Source organism: Schistocerca americana, chromosome X, assembly GCF_021461395.2.
Source record: "Schistocerca americana isolate TAMUIC-IGC-003095 chromosome X, iqSchAmer2.1, whole genome shotgun sequence".
NCBI classification, from domain to species: Eukaryota; Metazoa; Arthropoda; class Insecta; order Orthoptera; family Acrididae; genus Schistocerca; species Schistocerca americana.
In genome coordinates, this window is record NC_060130.1 from 306,042,057 (window position 1) to 306,062,838 (window position 20,782).

Below are 20,782 nucleotides of genomic sequence, written 5' to 3' on the forward strand. Positions count from 1 at the left end.
TGAATCTCAGTCTGGCATCTGATTTACCGACGATCAACTTTATATGATCATTCCATTTTAAATCACTCCTAATGCGTACTCCCAGATAATTTATGGAATTAACTGCTTCCAGTTGCTGACCTGCTATTTTGTAGCTAAATGATAAGGGATCTTTCTTTCTATGTATTCGCAGCACATTACACTTGTCTACATTGAGATTCAATTGCCATTCCCTGTACCATGCGTCAATTCGCTGCAGATCCTCCTGCATTTCAGTACAACCTCTCAATATACCACAGCATCATCCGCAAAAAGCCTCAGTGAACTTCCGATGTCATCCACAACGTCATTAATGTATATTGTGAACAGCAACGGTCCTACGACACTCCCTTGCGGCATACCTGAAATCACTCTTACTTCGGAAGACTTCTCTCCATTGAGAATGACATGCTGCGTTCTGTTATCTAGGAACTCTTCAATCCCATCACACAATTTGTCTGATAGTCCATATGCTCTTACTTTGTTCATTAAACGACTGTGGGAAACTGTATCAAATGCCTCGCGTAAGTCAAGAAACACGGCATCTACCTGGGAACCCGCGTCTATGGCCCTCTGAGTCTCGTGGACGAATAGCGCGAGCTGGGTTTCACACGATCGTCGTTTTCGAAACCCACGCCGATTCCTACAGAGTAGATTTCTAGTCTCCAGAAAAGTCATTATACTCGAACATAATACGTGTTCCAAAATTCTACAACTGATCGACGTTAGAGATATCGGTCTATAGGTCTGCACATCTGTTCGACGTCCCTTCTTGAAAACGGGGATGACCTGTGCCCTTTTCCAATGCTTTGGAACGCTATGCTCTTCTAGAGACCTACGGTACACCGCAGCAGGAAGGGGGGCAAGTTCGTTCGCGTACTCTGTGTAAAATCGAACTGGTATCCCATCAGGTCCAGCGGCCTTTCCTGTTTTGAGCGATTTTAATTGTTTCTCTATCCCTCTGTCGTCTATTTCGATATCTACCATTTTGTCATCTGTGCGACAATCTAGAGAAGGAACTACAGTGCAGTCTTCCTCTGTGAAACAGCTTTGGAAAAAGACATTCAGTATTTCGGCCTGTAGTCTGTCATCCTCTGTTTCAGTACCATTTTGGTCACAGAGTGTCTGGACATTTTCTTTTGATCCACCTACCACTTTGACATAAGACCAAAATTTCTTAGGGTTTTCTGCCAAGTCAGTACACAGACTGCCGGCAAGCCTCCGTGCGCTCTCGAATCTCTCTAATTTTACATTCGTGATCTCCTCAGGAGGTATAAGTAGGGGGGAGCAATATATTCGATACCTCATCCAGAAACGCACCGTCTCGAAACCTGGACAGCAAGCTACACCGCGATGCAGAGTGCCTCTATTGCAGAGACTGCCACTTGAGTTTGTTAAACATCTCCGTAACGCTGTCACGCTTACGAAATAACCCTGTGACGAAACGCGCCGCTCTTCTTTGGATCTTCTCTATCTCCTCCGTCAACCCGACCTGGTACGGATCCCACACTGATTAGCAATAGTCAAGTATAGGTCGAACGAGTGTTTTGTAAGCCACCTCCTTTGTTGATGGACTTCATTTTCTAAGGACTCTCTCAATGAATCTCAACCAGGCACTCGCCTTACCAACAACTAATTTTATACGATCATTCCACTTCAAATGGTTCCGTACACATACTCCCAGATATTTTACTGCTACCAGTGTTTGTTCTGTTATCATATAATCATGCAATAAAGGATCCTTCATTCTATGTATTCGCAATACATTATGTTGTGGATTGGCAAGAGAGCCAACCCACTATGAGAGGAAGCCGAAAGGCACGCGTTTTAGCTCACGCAGGCTGGCGTGAGGTCTGGAACAGGTCAAGGAAATGAGACTAGCAAAAAAGGACGTAGCTGTGGAATACTTAACTTTAATCCATAAATGGTGAACATCGCTCTTGACGGTACATGTTTTACAGCATCAATAGTAACTGGTAATGGCGCCTTGCTAGGTCGTAGCAAATGACGTAGCTGAAGGCTATGCTAACTACCGTCTCGGCAAATGAGAGCGTATTTTGTCAGTGAACCATCGCTAGCAAAGTCGGCTGTACAACTGGGGCGAGTGCTAGGAAGTCTCTCTAGACCTGCCGTGTGGCGGCGCTCGGTCTGCAATCACTGATAGTGGCGACACGCGTGTCCAACGTATACTAACGGACCGCGGCCGATTTAAAGGCTACCACCTAGCAAGTGTGGTGTCTGGCGGTGACACCACACATTACATTTGTCTATGTTAAGGGTCAGTTGCCACTCCCTGCACCAAGTGCCTATCCGCTGCAGATATTCCTGCATTTCGGTGCAATTTTCTAATGCTTCAACTTCTCTGTATACTACAGCATCATCCGCGAAAAGCCGCATGGAACTTCCGACACTATCTACTAGGTCATTTATATACATTGTGAAAAGCAATGGTCGCATAACACTCCCCTTTGGCACGCCAGAGGCTACTTTAACGTCTGTAGACGTCTCTCCATTGAGAACAACATGCTGTGTTCTGTTTGTTAAAAACTCTTCAATCCAGCCACACAGCTGGTCTGATATTCCGTAGGCTTTTACTTTGTTTATTAGACGACAGTGCGGAACTGTAGAGGAGGAGATTTAGTGTTTAACGTCCCGTCGACAACGAGGTCATTAGAGACGGAGCGCAAGCTCGGGTTAGGGAAGGATGGGGGAGGAAATCGGCCGTGCCCTGTCAAAGGATCCATCCCGGCATTTGCCTGAAGCGATTGAGGGAAATCACGGAAAACTTAAATCAGGATGGCCGGAAACGGGATTGAACCGTCGTCCTCCCGAATGCGAGTCCAGTGTCCTAACCACTACGCCACCTCGATCGGTCGGAACTGTATCGAACGCCTTCCGGAAGTCAAGGAAAATGACATCTACTTGGGAGCCTGTAACTAATATTTTCTGGGCCTCATGAACAAATAAAGCGAGTTGGGTCTCACATGATCGCTGTTTCCGGAATCCATGTCGATTCCTATAGAGTAGATTCTGGGCAATGGCAACTCGGCTATGACAACATACAATTTAAGTTCACTTTTCCACATAGTCCTCCTGGGTTCGATTCCCGGCGGGGTCAGGGATTTTCTCTGCCTCGTGATGGCTGGGTGTTGTGTGATGTCCTTAGGTTAGTTAGGTGTAAGTAGTTCTAAGTTCTAGGGGACTGTTGACCATAGATGTTAAGTCCCATAGTGCTCAGAGCCATTTTGAACCGCATAGCCCTCGAGAGACTGTAAACATTTCTCTGAACGGTAATGCGTAAATATCACCTCCAGCTCTATGTAACCACCTGGATACAGTTGCTTTCGTCTCCACATCGTTTCGGAATCTTCGTCCATCGAGATCCTCTTTCACCGTGTCAAACACATGATAGCTGCTTGGTTCTACTTCGGGACTGTATGGAGGATGTTGCCATAACTCCCACTAGAATCGTTTCAGAAGTTCTGACTTCTGGCGGGCCAAATACGGTGTGTGTTCTCGTTCAACAAAATAAAAAAACATCAAATGTGTGTGAAATCTTATGGGACTTTACTGCTAAGGTCATCAGTCCTTAAGCTTACACACTACTTAACCTAAATTATCCTAAGGACAAACACACACACACACACCCATGGCCGAGGGAGGACTCGAACCTCCGCCGGGACCAGCCGCACAGTCCATGACAACAAAATCACACTGGCGCTCAATTTTCCCCGCCGCTTTTCTTTAACTGCCTTACGCAACCGGTGCAACGTTTGACAGTGCGAAGCAGAGTTGATTTTTGTGCCTTTCGGCATAAATTCCAGGTGCACCGTACCCTCCATGTCAAAGAACAGTGTCGCCATTACCTTTCCTGCTGAAGATTGGACTTTGGGCTTATTTTGCTGAGGTGATGTGGCGTGCACCCATACCATGGACGTTCTCTTTGCTTCGGGCTGAAGTGGTGGACCCACCTTTGATCCCCTGTGATGATTCACGACAGAACCTTGTTGGCCTCCACAGAACACCGCTCTAAAAATGCCTGTGACGACTGAAAACATTGTATCTTGTGAACATCGGTGAGCAGCCGTGGGACCCATCGTACACACAGTTTACGATATCCAAGATGCTGATGGACCCTGGAGAACACTCTGCCATACGAACTGTTCAGCATGCTGGCAATTTCTTGCAGTGTTATGCGCCGCCTATCGTCTGTAATGATCACATTCACACTGTCGACATTTGTAACGATGCTAGGCGTTGTGGGCCTGCCTTGGCGATATTCGTCAGTGAGATCCGCGCGCCAGCTACCTAATTGCTTACACCACTTTACAATATGTGGGTAAGAGATTGCACGCTCACCATACACTGCAGTGATATCGCGATTAATGTTCGTGCAATGCCGTTTAGCCCATAGTAATCTGATCGTTGCACGCATCTCCAATTAGAAGTGAACATCCAATTGACGCACCATTGAGACTAGCCCGCTCTGCACATACAACACGACGGGACACCACACAAATCCATCCTATCGGCAGTGTCAGCAGTTATTGTCATGTACTATACACTGGACACGGTCACGACACACAGCGTGCTCTCGCGGTGAGCTAGTGTAATTTACTTTTCGATTCCCCCTCGTATAAACAAACCAATGGAGACTTGGAAAGCATCGCTTGTCCGAAACTCAGCTTCCAGAATCAGTGGCGTGTTTCGTTCCAAAGGCGGACAAACAACCTATTAAGCAGGTGGTCACAATGTTTCGGCTCATCAATGTACAGGCGCCAGACGTAAACGAGAGAGCAAAATTGGTCAACGAATCAAAATGACAGTTGACACATTCAGTTATGTAGACCCAAGCACAACTTAATAACTTTAACCTGAAAACAAAAATGGCTTCGATAAACAAACCCTTTGCAACTTGAGTTCCAAAACGGGAAATGAAATTTTATTTCTATAATCTGCAACAAATAAAAACTGAACACATGTTATGTGAAATGTTTTACTCGAATTAGTCTAGACAACCATTTTCTACGATATAATGCGCAACACAGTTAAAGCGTCACTTTTACGAAACCTCGTAATTGTCTCCCACTGCGACGCACACGTTGGAAATTTGGCTCAACGGTGCCTACAGTCTTCCTCTATAATGGTGCAGCAGAGTGACGACCTTCGACGCCATCCTCTGGTTGCCCGATACTTCAAACAGCAAACATGTCGACACATGCGAAAAAGGGCCAGAACTCAGAAGTTCATGCGAGGTGTACAGTGGGTTGGCACCAAATTTCACCACAATTCTGGCAACGCCACCGTAGACATGTCATACGATGAGAAGGTCGTCACACACCCTCTTATCCTCATTTCACCCCTCGACTTTCCGTAGATTTCGCCTGCGGCCAGCAAGTGCTAGTTCAGCCACATAGCGCCATTCAGCTTATTGATGTAGAAATGGTTGCCTGTCAGACCGGCACCTAGTAATCGATGGCTGGCTTTCTCTGTACAGAAACATTTTTCAAATGCTCAACAAGGGTGCACAGGTGACACCGAGGATGTTACCGAACTGTGGGTTCTCAGAAGAGCCCTTTGCCGTTTAATTCACGCAATCCCCTCCCTCCACCCCTTGTAACGCGCCCGGGGGTACAATTGGGTGGGGTGCCTTAAACTGTTTTCACTTCTGCTTTTCTTGACCGTGCGCCCTGTCCACGGCACGTACCTGCTAATCCCGCGGCGGTCCTACTGTTCCGCTCCGCACTGCTGCTGGCTTGCCTGAAATTATCTATCGAATTATACAAGCGGGTTTGGGGAGCCACTCGACGTCAAAACACAAGGTTGTTCGACGTCGGGTATGAACAACTATATTCTGAAACGATTAAAGAAAATCGCAGGTTGCACTGTTTACATTCTAATTCAGAAGTGTTATCCCAATTAATGGATGATTAATAGTCGACAATATCATTCGGACGAGCGTACGCGTAACCGACACGACGCGGGTGATTGTTGATGATGCGGAAGTCGAATGATCGCACGAAAGTTCTTACGCTCGTCACGCATACTCATATATTTGGTACCAGTCCTCCTTGACACTAATAATGATATGGCACTGTTCGTAAAGTTAATTTTTCAGTTCTCACTTGTCGAGCGTGCGCGTAACCGTCGCGGCGCGGCTACTTGTTGATAATGCGGAAACGCGATGATCGAACGCACGTCCTCACGCTCGCTACAAGACACTGGCGCTTGACTGCACTCTTTCATGGTAGCTAATTTCTACTGATTCACATCAGTTCATTCTGGGAGACCGAACACGGCGCGGATGATTGATACAGTACGGTACGACTCGCAGCGAGAGGATACACAAATACGTTATCAGCAAAAAATGGCTCTGAGCACTATGGGACTCAACTGCTGAGGTCATTAGTCCCCTAGAACTTAGAACTAGTTAAACCTAACTAACCTAAGGACATCACACACATCCATGCCCGAGGCAGGATTCGAACCTGCGACCGTAGCGGTCTTGCGGTTCCAGACTGCAGCGCCTTTAACCGCACGGCCACTTCGGCCGGCCGTTATCAGCAGCACTGGTCATTTTTAAATTACTTTTTGACGCTCTTTCCTCTGAATCATTTACTTATTTTATCACTTTACTGTAATAGCACTTGTAGCAACACTTAAACTTCCATACTAACAATGCTTCTCACACACAGAGCTACACACTACACAACATAACAGTTCCGTGCCCCGCGCTCGACTCTCTAGACGTGGCTGTCCGCAAAGATACTCCTCAACTAAACCAGCGATATGACAGTACACTTACACCCTCCTCCATTATTACGCCACAGGAAGGCGCAAAACAGGAGGTCTGAAAAAGCATAAACACCCTTCGCTGATTCGGATCACGTTCAAATTTCGTCTTACGGTTTGTAACGGTTCATGGCGGTTCCACCCTGTACGCTAGAATAAAAATTGTATCTCTCTGCGCTCCGAAAGGATGCGAACATGTTCAACGAGTCTTCACCCCCAGGACAGAGAAGGGTTGAATCAACCAGTGGTGTCAGCAGTGTCAAATTTTGCCAAGAACATCTTCCTCCTGCTCATCGCACTTAAAACTGTCGTTTTGACAGCGAAATGTATGGGAATCAACGCCCCAAGGGATGGGGTAGTTTCATTGACGCCCTTTGTGCCAATGCCTGTGGCCTTTTCGTATGTATTCCGAGAGGAAGTGTATCTAAAAGTTTTCTTCAGCCATTTATAAGAAAATCACGTGGGCGTCGCGGTTCTGACCTCCATAGTAGAGACATTCAGATACGGGGTAAAATTTGAATAATACGGGGTGTGACAACCTTTCCGTCGTGTGTCACGTCGACGATGGCGTTGGGCGGAATTGCGACGGAAATTGTTGCCCATGTGTCATCATTAACCACTTTGCACCTGACATGAACTTCTGAACTCTGGTCTTTTTTCATATGTGTCAAGACCTTGTTGTTTGAAGCGTTGCCAACCCCCAGGGTGACGTCGCAGGACATCACGCTTTTGCATCATACAAAGAAAGATTGTAGGAACTTTTGAGCCAAATTTGGAAATTTGTGGTAAGTTCCTTTGGGACTAATCTGCTGAGGTCATCGGTCGCTAGGCTTGCACACATGCTCGAGGGAGGACTCGAACCCCGCGCGGCTGCAAAAATTCGAACTTCTGCGGCGCAATGGGAACTAATTACTAGCTTTCAAAAAAGTGACCTTTTAATTGTGTTGCGCGGTGTATTTACAATTCCTCCTGAAACATCCTGAATGGAATAGAAGTAATTTTACTGACGGCTCAAGACACCGAAACGAGGGTTCGGCAAAGGGGTTCGTAATTTTATTGTACATGGAATACACATAAGACTTGTATCAACCGAGATACTGAAGACGTGTTCTTCTTAAATGGAATGTTATGCTTGCTTAACGGGATTTCGAAAGGCATTGAAAAGATGAGTACAGTGATGTAATTATCGTTAATGATTGCGTTGAAACTTTTCGCAAAAGTGTCTTAAATGTGCTGAAGTTGGAAGGCAAAGCGGCCGCAATCGATACTTGTGGAATAAACTCATTCAAGCTGGGTCCTTTTGCCAGGCTTCGACGTCATATGCATCGGGAAGAGAGGCCTGCGCTACTGAGTTTAAACGTATATCTTCTTGGCCCTGCCGTATGCGACGTAGATACATGGTAAGCTATTATTGTTGTACATCGGACTGTATACAAACTTCTTCATATAATAGACAAAACTAAAATTATCACACAGGGTCAATGGATTACAGCATTACCCAGAAAACGGTATAAAAAACGTACAATCGTTACAGCAGCCACTCGCCAGCCACATCTATTCACAATTTGCCACACTGAACGCTGCGTAAAGCTTCGAGTCACATGGTGGCGCGTGCGTTTTAGCATCTTACAGTCGCGCTGAAATATACGTATGTCGCAAGCTAAGTTGCTCGTAACTTTAACAGGTTCTTGCAACGTCTCTTCATCTTTAGGTCTGTGCTCGTGTATTAGCTTAGGAAGTCTTCTCTCCTCCATTTTGTTCGTATGATCTTGCAATTTATTATTACTAATTTTTTTGAGTTGTTCCAATTTTAAGAGCATTTAATTCATTTCGTATCTAATGCTCACTTAACCTATCCACCCAAGGGCAACTTTGGACTTATTTCACTTCCACTGTTTGGGTATTGTTCATGACTCTTCATTAGGGGACCTATTCCGTATGTCACAATCAACACTTCCGATGTTTTTAAACTTTTTGTTCATGTATCCTTCCACTACTAGTTATTCGACGTTCTACTGATTATTCCACATACACTATCGACGCATTATATCCTTATTTCTAAGCTTCTGTCCTTGTTGTAATGTTTGTCAACCAGGCAACAAAAGTATACCATCCGTTTCATCGAATTGACGCGAACAACTATCTTTGTTTGGATATAACGTTTACTGGCGCTGTCTCTGCTAAAGATTCAGGATGAGTCATAAATGACCACAGAAAAAAATCCAAGGACCACACGCTATGCACAAGAAGCCAATAGTCATTGCTTCTTCTTCCTGGGCTTATTTTTCACAAAATAACGGAAAAGTAATTATCATTTAATGAGACACGGAAGAACCTCTCGATCAGGATATATTATTCCTACACAGATGTATCACATGACATACCCAAGTCCTGATTAGCCAGTAATGGGAAGGTAAGAGTGATAGTGCATCAAGGCTAGGGGCGGTGCTACACTTCATTAGAGTTATGTCTCCTGGGGGAAATAAACTAATTGTTTGTCCGGTGTAGTTATGAGTTCCTCATCATGAGACACTAAAAGCAATAACTTGTTTATGTAGCCATCTTGCCCTGTCATTCGCAATCTTTAGGATTGGGTTATAGTTGCTGCAGTTCATTTCAGTGATAACAATTTCTAATTCGGATGTTCTGCGCCTGCGTCTTGATTTGTTCCCAGGTTTTTTCCTTCTAAGCAGTTTTTTATGAATCTGATGTGGTAAATTAGGTGTCTTATTAATTTAAGTTTTCTTCTTTATACAACTTTAATAAATGTATTTCTCCTTAATTTCTTTTGGTGTTCTTTCATTAGATTTCCTTTCCGCCATCGATTTTTTGTATCTCGTCTCCCTATCTACATTCTATTACTTCTAATTTTTTTTCTTGTTTCCCCAGAGTGAACATTTTACATCCACAGCTTAAATAATTCTAAATGAATATCTCGATGAATTTATTTCTTGTTTTTATATTAAGGTGCTTTTTTGTTAAGAAATTACTCTTATTCCTGAACACTTGTTTAGGCATTTCAGTCCTCCTTATAATGTTCATCATACTTCTGACGATATCTGTTATTGTACGTTGTGAAGTATGTGACTCAATCTAGTCACAAAATTTAACCATAAATGAAGAAAACGTTTCTAAGAGATCTACTCTGCGTAATTTTGACCGTGAATTTTCATTATTTAAACTCAAAGGAACCCATTTCCTTCCTAAGTTAATTAAAGAAATCATACCAAAATTTGGTAACAAATGTCAAGTTCAAAATAATTCTGTAACTAAGGCACGACTTACGCAAGTTACTATAAATCACAACAAAACAGGTAAGTGCACCTTATAGCCAGCCGGAGTGGCAGAGCGGTTAAAGGCGCTACGGTCTGGAACCGCACGACCGCCACGGTCGCAGGTTCGAATCCTGCCTCAGGCATGGATGTGTGTGATGTCCATAGGTTAAGTTAGGTTTAAGTAGTTTTAAGTTCTAGGGGACTCATGACCACAGCAGTTGAGTCCCATAGTGCTCAGAGCCATTTGAACCATTTTGTTTTTGCACCTTATAAAAACACTGAACGCATATACAAAAGCACACAACTCCTAAAGATACGTAAAGACACATGCAATAACAAACACAATAAAATAAAAGATAAAGACAGACATGGCAAATAGTAATGACAACTGTTAATGGAAGTTCAACAACATAGATTACGAACGCTCTTGGCAGAAACTAAATTTATTTTAGAGAAAGCAAATATTGGGAAAATTTCTCCCAGAAAAAAGATGTTAAATTTTAACTGTTTCAGATACTCTGAGGCTTTACTTAGCTACAGAAAGAGCGACAGTTCTACGTTGCAGCTTACCTGTTCGTAGTCGGTGCTTTGTGACGCTAACAGTAACTCGTTGGTGCTGGTGGCGTAATTACAAAGGCTTCATCGGTCGCATAATAGCAGCAAATGTCTCCTCGTCCTTGGTATATGTTTCTCCTGGCAGTTATTTTATCCTTTGTTCATACCCTTTATCACTGTCCAGTAGGACATAATCGTCACTCTATAGATCCAAGTTCGTATGTGCACGACAATAACGTCTCTTACACGCATGGAGATGTTATTAACCTGAATACAAGATTTTGAAACAGAGGATAATTCAGTTTTAACTCTCCAGTCGCGAAGCTACAGTCCATGCGCTTTTAGAATGAATATCATGATTGCGAATGCACAGCTATTGTGAAAACAGTACCACACGTAATAAAAAGTTTATTTGTTCCCCCAGCGAATATTCCAACGCACACGGACGTTCACTAAATTTGCGAAAAAGATAAGAATTTTAAAGTATGTTAGTTTATACAACTCAGTTAGATCAAACAGTTCGGTTCTAGTAACGACAAAAAATACTGTCCATTCGCGTGTACATTGTTGCAGCTGTTTGTAGCAACCCACGAAACTCGCAGTATTCAAACAATTTAACTTTCTGTTTCGTAACGTTCACTCTATCATTTAATCAAAACCGTGTACAAAACGCAAGACTGCGGCCGTAAAAGTTGCGTGCGTTTGTGTCCTACGCGGTAATAGCACGATTCAGAGCACACACGGGTACACCCCTCGCCAGTTCACGCGCACTATCACTGTTCTAGTGCAACTATCGATATAACTTTCACATCACATTTTATTTAACAGTAATGCACATTACATTTTGTTTTACATGACGCATTTAACAAAAGTACTACACGGAAGATCAAACATATTCTGAAACTTTTGCGTATGCCGTTAATAGAAGATTCATACAGCAACATAAAGAAGCAAAAGACAGTCACATTTTATACTATAGAACAAAACAATAAATATTCTAGACCATCAAAGATCTATGTCCAGAGTAAATGAAGCAAAAGAAGACAAAGAAAAAAATTTCTCACTCAAAATTAACAATATATTCACAATTTCCAAGTAACAAAATTAATTTACTTACATTAGTATTTTACTTCCTACCTTAATGTTGGATTTACTTGTTTGTACGATTTCTCTATCAGCATCACTTTAGGTTTTTTGTGTTTATTTTCAGTTTGTGGTTGTCCAACGCGTCAGGGAGAATTTTTAACAGGCAGTCATGTCCTTTTCAGAATCTCCTAATACTACTACATCATCAGCAAATCAGTACAGTGTATTTGTTTTTAATCTTGATCCCTTTGGCACCACTTTCCAGTTTTTCTACTACAGTTTCTAGAAATAAATTAAATAAATATGGAGAGACAAAGGACATCTTTGTTTGACATTTCTTACCCTAGCCTCTTTCTTAGTGCAATTCATATCTATTCCGGTACCCTGGTTTTTGTATAGACTGAGAATCAATCCTTTATCTTTACAGTCTATTTCAGTTTTATCCAGATTTTCAAACAGTAGTTTCCAATCTACTCTTTCAAGAGCCTTCTCTACGTCAATGAATGCAGCTTACGTTTTCCTGTTCCTCTCAATTCTTCTGTCGAAGATCATTCGTAGTGACATTATAGCTTCATTGGTTGCTTTTCTTTCCTAAATACAAATTGTCCTTCCCCTATACGTTAGTTAATGTTAGCTTTTAGTCTTTCATTAACAATAATGAATAGAATTCTGAAAGCACTGCTTGGTTATGACTAGGTTCTCTTATTTGAAATAAATACGTTCAATTAGTTACGGTCACCTCTAAAGAAGGATTCGAACTCGTCCGCTTTTCTCCTTACTCTGCTCAAAAGATTCCTACTTATTTTTTGCCCTAGGAACTGTTTTTCGGCTTCCAGCTGAGGATCAGAACGTGTCTATAGTCTATTATTGCGAAACAAGTTGCTCCGAAATCCGAGATCTGTCGATCATTTTCTCGTCAGTCCAGACCCGCGAGGTACAGTTTTGAGCGCAAATAGCAATGACTCCAGAGAGCTATTTTTTTCTTTTTCTCTTTTTTCAAATGGCTCTGAGCACTATGGGACTCAACTGCTGAGGTCATTAGTCCCCTAGAACTTAGAACTAGTTAAACCTAACTAACCTAAGCACATCACAAACATCCATGCCCGAGGCAGGATTCGAACATGCGACCGTAGCGGTCTTGCGGTTCCAGACTGCAGCGCCTTTAACCGCACGGCCACTTCGGCCGGCTCTCTTTTTTCAAGTGCGACCACAGCAAAGGTATATGTCAGCGATCTTCTGCGACCCTGTTTGTTTCCATGTTGTCACACCTCATCTCCTGCCATTCTGCTGACAGATACACTTCGTGGCTCCACAGTTCCCAACACCGGAAAGGCTCCAGGTGGTGTTGACATCACTGTTTGGCGTGCAGGACACTAGATTTATCACATTTCGAATGCGGCACGACAGCGTCTTCCCCAGCACCAGACACCTGAACCAACACTGGATAACGCGTGTGCTTTTCCAGGAAGTTGTGGCTCTGTACACGGTTCGAAACCGCCATGGCTTAGTTCGTCCTGTGTGGTTTCCTATGCCGTCGTGAGAGAACACCCAAACTCTCGTGGGATATCAACATCTACATCCACACTTCGCAAACCATTGTGAAGTGCATGGCACAGGGTACATCCCATTGTACCAGTTATTATTGCTTCTACACATTCCATTCACGTATGGAACACGGGAAGAATAATTGAAAATAATTGCTTAACACTTCTGCGTGCTATAATTAATCTTGTCTTCGCGTTCCATACGGGGGCGAAAGGTAGGGGGTAGTAGTATATTCCTTGATTTACTGTGTCATCTGCAAAAAGCCTGAGATTGCAACTAATTCTATCCGCTAGGTCATTAGTGTATGACATGAACAAAATGCTCCCATTACACTCCCTTGGGGAAATACAGGTATAACTTCAGCGTATGTTGATGACTCCATCCAGAATAACATGCTGCTCCCTATTTGTCATTCAGTCTGGAACCGAGCGACCGCTACGGTCGCAGGTACGAATCCTGCCTCGGACATGGATGTGGGTGTTGTCCTTAGGTTGGTTAGGTTTAAGTAGTTCTAAGTTCTAGGGGACTGATGACCTCAGATGTTAAGTCCCATACTGCTCAGAGCCATTTGAACCTATTTGTCAGTAATTCTGCATCCTTTCACAAACGTGGTTAGAAATCTGCGTCTACATCTACAGCTACATATACAGTTCTTTTTGTGAAACACTACTGAAAATGTTTTGAGAATCGGCAAGTGGGACAGGTTGCAGAACGATCCTACTGCCACCAACATACGTCTCACGGAAAAACACCGAAGCCAACGAAAGAGAAATCAGGGCTCGTACGAAAGCGTAAAGACAGTCTCTTTTGCCTCGTTCCCTTTGCAAGTGGAACAGGAAAAGGGAATAGCCATCCTCAGAACAAGGCACCCTCTGCCATGCACTATGTGTGGCACTAGAATCGTTCTGCAGTCTGTCACAAATGTCAATTCTCTAAACTTTTTCAATTGCGTTCCGCAAAAAGAACGTCTTCTTCCCTCGTAGGATTTTCATTTGACTAAACGGAGCATTTTTGTAATACAGGCGTGTATTCCTGTGACAAATTTTGCAACAAACTTCTGAATTGCCCTTGTCTTTCTTGGATCCTACAAGGTGAGGATCCGGAAAACAAGTGTTCTGTTCGTGGTCTCCTTTATACATGGGCAACACCTTCCTAGAATCCTCCCTATAAACTGAAGGCGACCGCTAGCCATCTTGTCACACGTGCGTACAGTGTCGATGGGCGCACCACTATCTCCGACCCTTTTTCTGCTGTCACATCCACAGAACCTGCAACAATGGTCGCTTGCTGACAGTCCGTGGAGCTACAGGCATCGTCGCACTGTTCGTGTGGATATGTCCATTTCCTGGCCCAAAGTTCATGGAGTTGCTGTACTACGTTCCACAGCTGAGAGAGCAACATGTCCTTGCTTCGGGCACAACGCTACTCCTGTGGGGCAGTGAGATCCTTCATGACAATGACCAACGCAGACAGAAGTATCCTGTAACGATAATCTGCCCTGTCGATAGGCGACGATTCTGCCAATGGTAGACGTTTTTCGTTCTTACACTAGGTATAAAAATATCTTATTACACACAACAAAACATTCAAATGAGATTTTTGAATGAGAAAGCTGCTGAGTAATCTTTCCTTATACACGGAATGTAGAGGGCGTTACTCTTGTACACTTTGTCGAAGGTGCTGAAACGCAAATTATTTGCATATGGAAGCATGTGGCACACTTCATGGTAATCTGATGTTTGTTGTATGCCGCCATCATGGCGTTGCTATTTTAAAGGCCAGCAGGGCAAGCTGAAAACTAGTATCTCCGAATTTCTTATTCCGTTCTCAGTATCGGTTGAGGCATTACTTGTCATGCATATTATTCGGTCGACTTTCCTGCTTCGCTGACACAGTTTGCAATACTCCCATTAGAGAGCTCCCAATTGTAGTTTGAAACATGTTGGTGTGTAACGGTATTTTGTCGGTGCGTGAGGAACAATACACTTTACGATGATGATTGTATTGACATTAGTAATGTGCGACTTTGGGTTGTTCGTACTCGTAATGAAGGAAACGGTGGTATTAACAGCAACGCGTCTGACAGAGGTCGGAGTGGACGACCACCTAAGGAAACCAATGAAATTCATCAGCGTTGGGTTGATGTACTCAGACACAGTCCTCAGGTAAGAGTGGCGTATCACGAGAGCGTGTACAGACCGTCGTTGCAGAACTCTGATATTGCAAAGTGTGTGCTCTGTGGGTGCCTCAAATGCTCACTCCTTACGTGAAACAGAGGAGATTGGACATCTCTCAACCATTTCTTCTGCGTTTGTAACGTGAGGATGATGGGTACCTTGACAACACTGTAACAGATGATAAAAGCTGGATTTACCATTTTGATCCCGATAACAAGAGCAAATTAGTGGAGATCCACCACAAAGAATCACAAATGCCATAAACGTTCAAGACCACGCCACCAGCAGGCAAATTCATGCTCAGTGTTGAGGAATGTTCCAGGTGTCACTGTCTTAAACTCTACAAGGTACTGTGACCTCCTCAGAAAACTGAACGCACGAATTCGAAGAGTCCGTGCACATATGAAGCATCATCTCCTTCAGAATAACAATTTCGGACCACACACGAGTACTGCGACATGTGCAACAATCCGACCCCTTTGGTTCACTGTCATCGACCATCTTTCATTCAGTCCGGATTTGGCCCCGTCCGATTTTCATCTGTTCCCATAACTTTAAGAACACCTTTGTGCTGTGCTGTAAAAGAGTGGTTTTAGATTTCAGCAATGTGCTCCTGCAACCAAAATATGAGGGCGTGCTGAAAAGTAATTAGTAGTGTAGCGCTTGACACAGTCACGTCGATTAAATATTTGGGCGTGACATTGCAGAGCGATATGAAGAGGGACAAGCATGTAATGGCAGTTGTGGGAAAGGCGGATAGTCGTCTTCGGTTCATTGGTAGAATTTTGGGAAGATGTGGTTCATCTGTAAAGGAGACCGCTTATAAGATACTAATACGACCTATTCTTGGGTACTGCTCGAGCGTTTGGGATCCCTATCAGGTCGGATTGAGGGAGGACATAGAAGCAATTCAGAGGCGGGCTGCTAGATTTGTTACTGGTAGGTTTGATCATCACGCGAGTGTTACGGAAATGCTTCAGGAACTCGGGTGGGAGTCTCTGGAGGAAAGGAGGCGTTCTTTTCGTGAATCGCTACTGAGGAGATTTAGAGAACCAGCATTTGAGGCTGCCTGCAGTAAATTTTACTGCCGCCAATTTACATTTCGCGGAAAGACCACAAAGATAAGATAAGAGAGGTTAGGGCTCGTACAGAGGCATATAGGCAGTCATTTTTCCCTCGTTCTGTTTGGGAGTGGAACAGGGAGAGAAGATGCTAGTTGTGGTACGAGATACCCTCCGCCACGCACCGTATGGTAGATTACGGAGCATGTATGTAGATGTAGATGGCTTCACTCTGCTAGTGATGAAGCGACGGAAGCAGAGATGAGGTTGTGGATCCATCAAAATGTTCAAGAATTATATAGCGACGATATCGACAAACTGGTTCAAAATGGTTGAATTGGCTCTGAGCACTATGCGACTTAACTTCTGAGGTCATCAGTCGCCTAGAACTTAGAACTAATTAAACCTAAGGACATCACACACATCCATGGCCGAGGCAGGATTCGAACCTGCGACCATAGCGGTCGCTCGGTTCCAGACTGTAGCGCCTAGAACCGCACGGCCACTCCAGCAGTCCTCGACAAATTAGTCTCTCGTTGGGAGAAATGTGTTCGTCACCAGGGGGACTACGCTGAGAATTAAATATGTATTCATAAGAATAAAGATATAGCATGTTAATAAAAAGAGTCTTCACATGAAAGATTCGGAGGCATTACTTTTCAGCACGCCCTCATCTTTTGGTTAGAGGAGCACATTGCTGAAATCTAAAACCACTCTTTTACAGCACAGCACAAAGATAACGATAAGTCGACATGTGAGACGACCGTAATAAATTACCCAGTGCCCCGAAGGAGCCTAGGTCCGAATACGGCAGCCCGCCCACGCACTCACCTGTAATTACATCAAGTGCTGCGGCACGCATTCCAAGTCGTGCACGCACCCTTACGCAATGCTGCAGTCGATAGCTTTCGTGCCGTCTGCCATATGGCTGAGGTCAGCACGCTCCTTCCTCATAAATTAACTAAAGCACTGCTACTACACTGTGCAACACAATTAAAGGAAATTGGAAATTTGTGGTAAGTTCTATGGGACCAAAATGCTGAGGTCATCGGTTCCTAGCCTTACACACTACTTACTCTAACTTAAACTGACTTATGCTAAGGACAGCCGGCCGAAGTGGCCGTGCGGTTAAAGGCACTGCAGTCTGGAACCGCAAGACCGCTACGGTCGCAGGTTCGAATCCTGCCTCGGGCATGGATGTTTGTGCTGTCCTTAGGTTAGTTAGGTTTAACTAGTTCTAAGTTCTAGGGGACTAATGACCTCAGCAGTTGAGTCCCATAGTGCTCAGAGCCATTTGAACCATATGCTAAGGACAACACACACACAGCCATGCCACAATTAAAGGATCATTCTTTCTAAACCCTATAAGAGCCTCCCATTACAACCCATTAGTTTTAAACCTGGCGTAATCTTCGACTGTAGTTGTGCACAAGCGCGGCACCCAACGACCTCATCCTCGGGTTCGGCGACACTTCAAGCAATAAGGTGTCAACACATGCAAACAAGAGGCCACAGCAGTTCATGTAAGCTGCCAGGTGGCTTAATGATGTCCTATTGGTACCAAATTTCACCACAATTCTGGCCAGCGCCACCCTGGACGTGCGACATGTTGAGAAGTTCGTCACAGTCCCTCTTACCCACATTTCACCCCATCTTTTGACGTCTCTGTGATGGAGGTCAGAATCGCGACACTTGGTTTTCTTGTGGACGACCGAGGAAAACATTTCAGAGGGACCGACACGAAAAGGTCTCAGGAGGTGGCATAAAAGGCGTTAATGAAACCGTCCCTTTCATTGGGACGTTGATTCCCACACACTTCACGGTTGAAAACGATAGTTCGCTGTAGGGTGAGCAACAGGGAGATGTTCTTGACAGCCTTTGACACTGCTGGCACCCCCGGTTGCTTCAAATGGCTCTGAGCACTATGGGACTTATCAGCTACGGTCATCAATCCCCTAGAACTCAGAACTACTTAAACCTAACTAACCTAAGGACAGCACACAACACCCAGCCATCACGAGGCAGAGAAAATCCCTGACCCCCGCCGGTTGCTTCAACCATTCTCTAAGGACATTGTGGGTCTGCATCCCCAGTGAACGAGATCGTACCCGTTTGGAGTGCAGCGCGACCGCAATTTTGGTTGTCCTGTAACCGCTAGTTTGAAAACACTTCAACGAAATTTGAACGTGATCTGAAGCAAGAAGAAGTATTTATGCTTTCTCAGCACTCTTGTTTTCCACCCTCCTGTGGCATGATCCCGCAGGGGTGCAACATTAACATAGTGTAAAGGGTCCCTGTAAGACTCCCCCCCCCTACCCCCCCACCGCACACATCCTCACATCCTCACCCCAGTTTGGCAATTCCCTCGGTGCCACATACGCAACATTGTTGAGAACGTTACAAACGTACCTGCCAGGAACTTCGACACCAAATCAGCTTGGCGGCTGACTGAAGGAAGGCAAGCCGTTCTCAGTGGGTTGCCTAACCCACGTCGCAGGGCACCACGAATTTTCCCTATTACGGAGAAAGGTTGTAGGCATCATTGAGCCGAATTTCAAACTTATGCGTCGCAATGGAAGGCAATTACGGGTTTTAAAAAAAAAACGAGCCGTTAATTGTCCTGCGCATTGTATATACACTCCTGGAAATGGAAAAAAGAACACATTGACACCGGTGTGTCAGACCCACCATACTTGCTCCGGACACTGCGAGAGGGCTGTACAAGCAATGGTCACACGCACGGCACAGCGGACACACCAGGAACCGCGGTGTTGGCCGTCGAATGGCGCTAGCTGCGCAGCATTTGTGCACCGCCGCCGTCAGTGTCAGCCAGTTGGCCGTGTCATACGGAGCTCCATCGCAGTCTTTAACACTGGTAGCATGCCCCGACAGCGTGGACGTGAACCGCATTTGCAGTTGACGGACTTTGAGCGAGGGCGTATAGTGGGCATGCGGGAGGCCGGGTGGACGTACCGCCGAATTGCTCAACACGTGGGGCGTGAGGTCTCCACAGTACATCGATGTTGTCGCCAGTGGTCGGCGGAAGGTGCACGTGCCCGTCGACCTGGGACCGGACCGCAGCGAAGCACGGATGCACGCCAAGACCGTAGGATCCTACGCAGTGCCGTAGGGGACCGCACCGCCACTTCCCAGCAAATTAGGGACACTGTTGCTCCTGGGGTATCGGCGAGGACCATTCGCAACCGTCTCCATGAAGCTGGGCTACGGTCCCGCACACCGTTAGGCCGTCTTCCGCTCACGCCCCAACATCTTGCAGCCCGCCTCCAGTGGTGTCGCGACAGGCGTGAATGGAGGGACGAATGGAGACGTGTCGTCTTCAGCGATGAGAGTCGCTTCTGCCTTGGTGCCAATGATGGTCGTATGCGTGTTTGGCGCCGTGCAGGTGAGCGCCACAATCAGGACTGCATACGACCGAGGCACACAGGGCCAACACTCGGCATCATGGTGTGGGGAGCGATCTCCTACACTGGCCGTACACCACTGGTGATCGTCGAGGGGACACTGAATAGTGCACGGTACATCCAAACCGTCATTGAACCCATCGTTCTACCATTCCTAGACCGGCAAGGGAACTTGCTGCTCCAACAGGACAATGCACGTCCGCATGTATCCCGTGCCACCCAACGTGCTCTAGAAGGTGTAAGTCAACTACCCTGGCCAGCAAGATCTCCGAATCTGTCCCCCATTGAGCATGTTTGGGACTGGATGAAGCGTCGTCTCACGCGGTCTGCACGTCCAGCACGAACGCTGGTCCAACTGAGGCGCCAGGTGGAAATGGCATGGCAAGCCGTTCCACAGGACTACATCCAGCATCTCTACGATCGTCTCCATGGGAGAATAGCAGCCTGCATTGCTGCGAAAGGTGGATATACACTGTACTAGTGCCGACATTGTGCATGCTCTGTTGCCTGTGTCTATGTGCCTGTGGTTCTGTCAGTGTGATCATGTGATGTATCTGACCCCAGGAATGTGTCAATAAAGTTTCCCCTTTTCCTGGGACAATGAATTCACGGTGTTCTTATTTCAATTTCCAGGAGTGTACATTGAATAGCCAAGTAAATTGATACACCTTCCTAACATCGTGTAGGGTCTTCGCGAGCACGCGGAAGTGCCGCAACACGACGTGTCATGGAGTCGAATAACGTCTGAAGTAGTGCTGGAGGGAACTGACACAATGAATCCTGCAGGGCTGTCCATAAAATACGTAAGAGGACGAAGGGATGGAGAACAGCACATAGCAAGGCATCACAGG

The 20,782-nt window shown here is 45.2% G+C and overlaps 1 protein-coding gene across 1 annotated transcript in view; it reads left to right on the plus strand.

Moving 5' to 3' along the window:
- LOC124555978 (diacylglycerol kinase 1-like) overlaps positions 1-20,782 on the plus strand; it is a 380,703-nt gene that overhangs the window by 16,469 nt on the left and 343,452 nt on the right. The gene's annotated exons all lie outside the window — the stretch shown is intronic.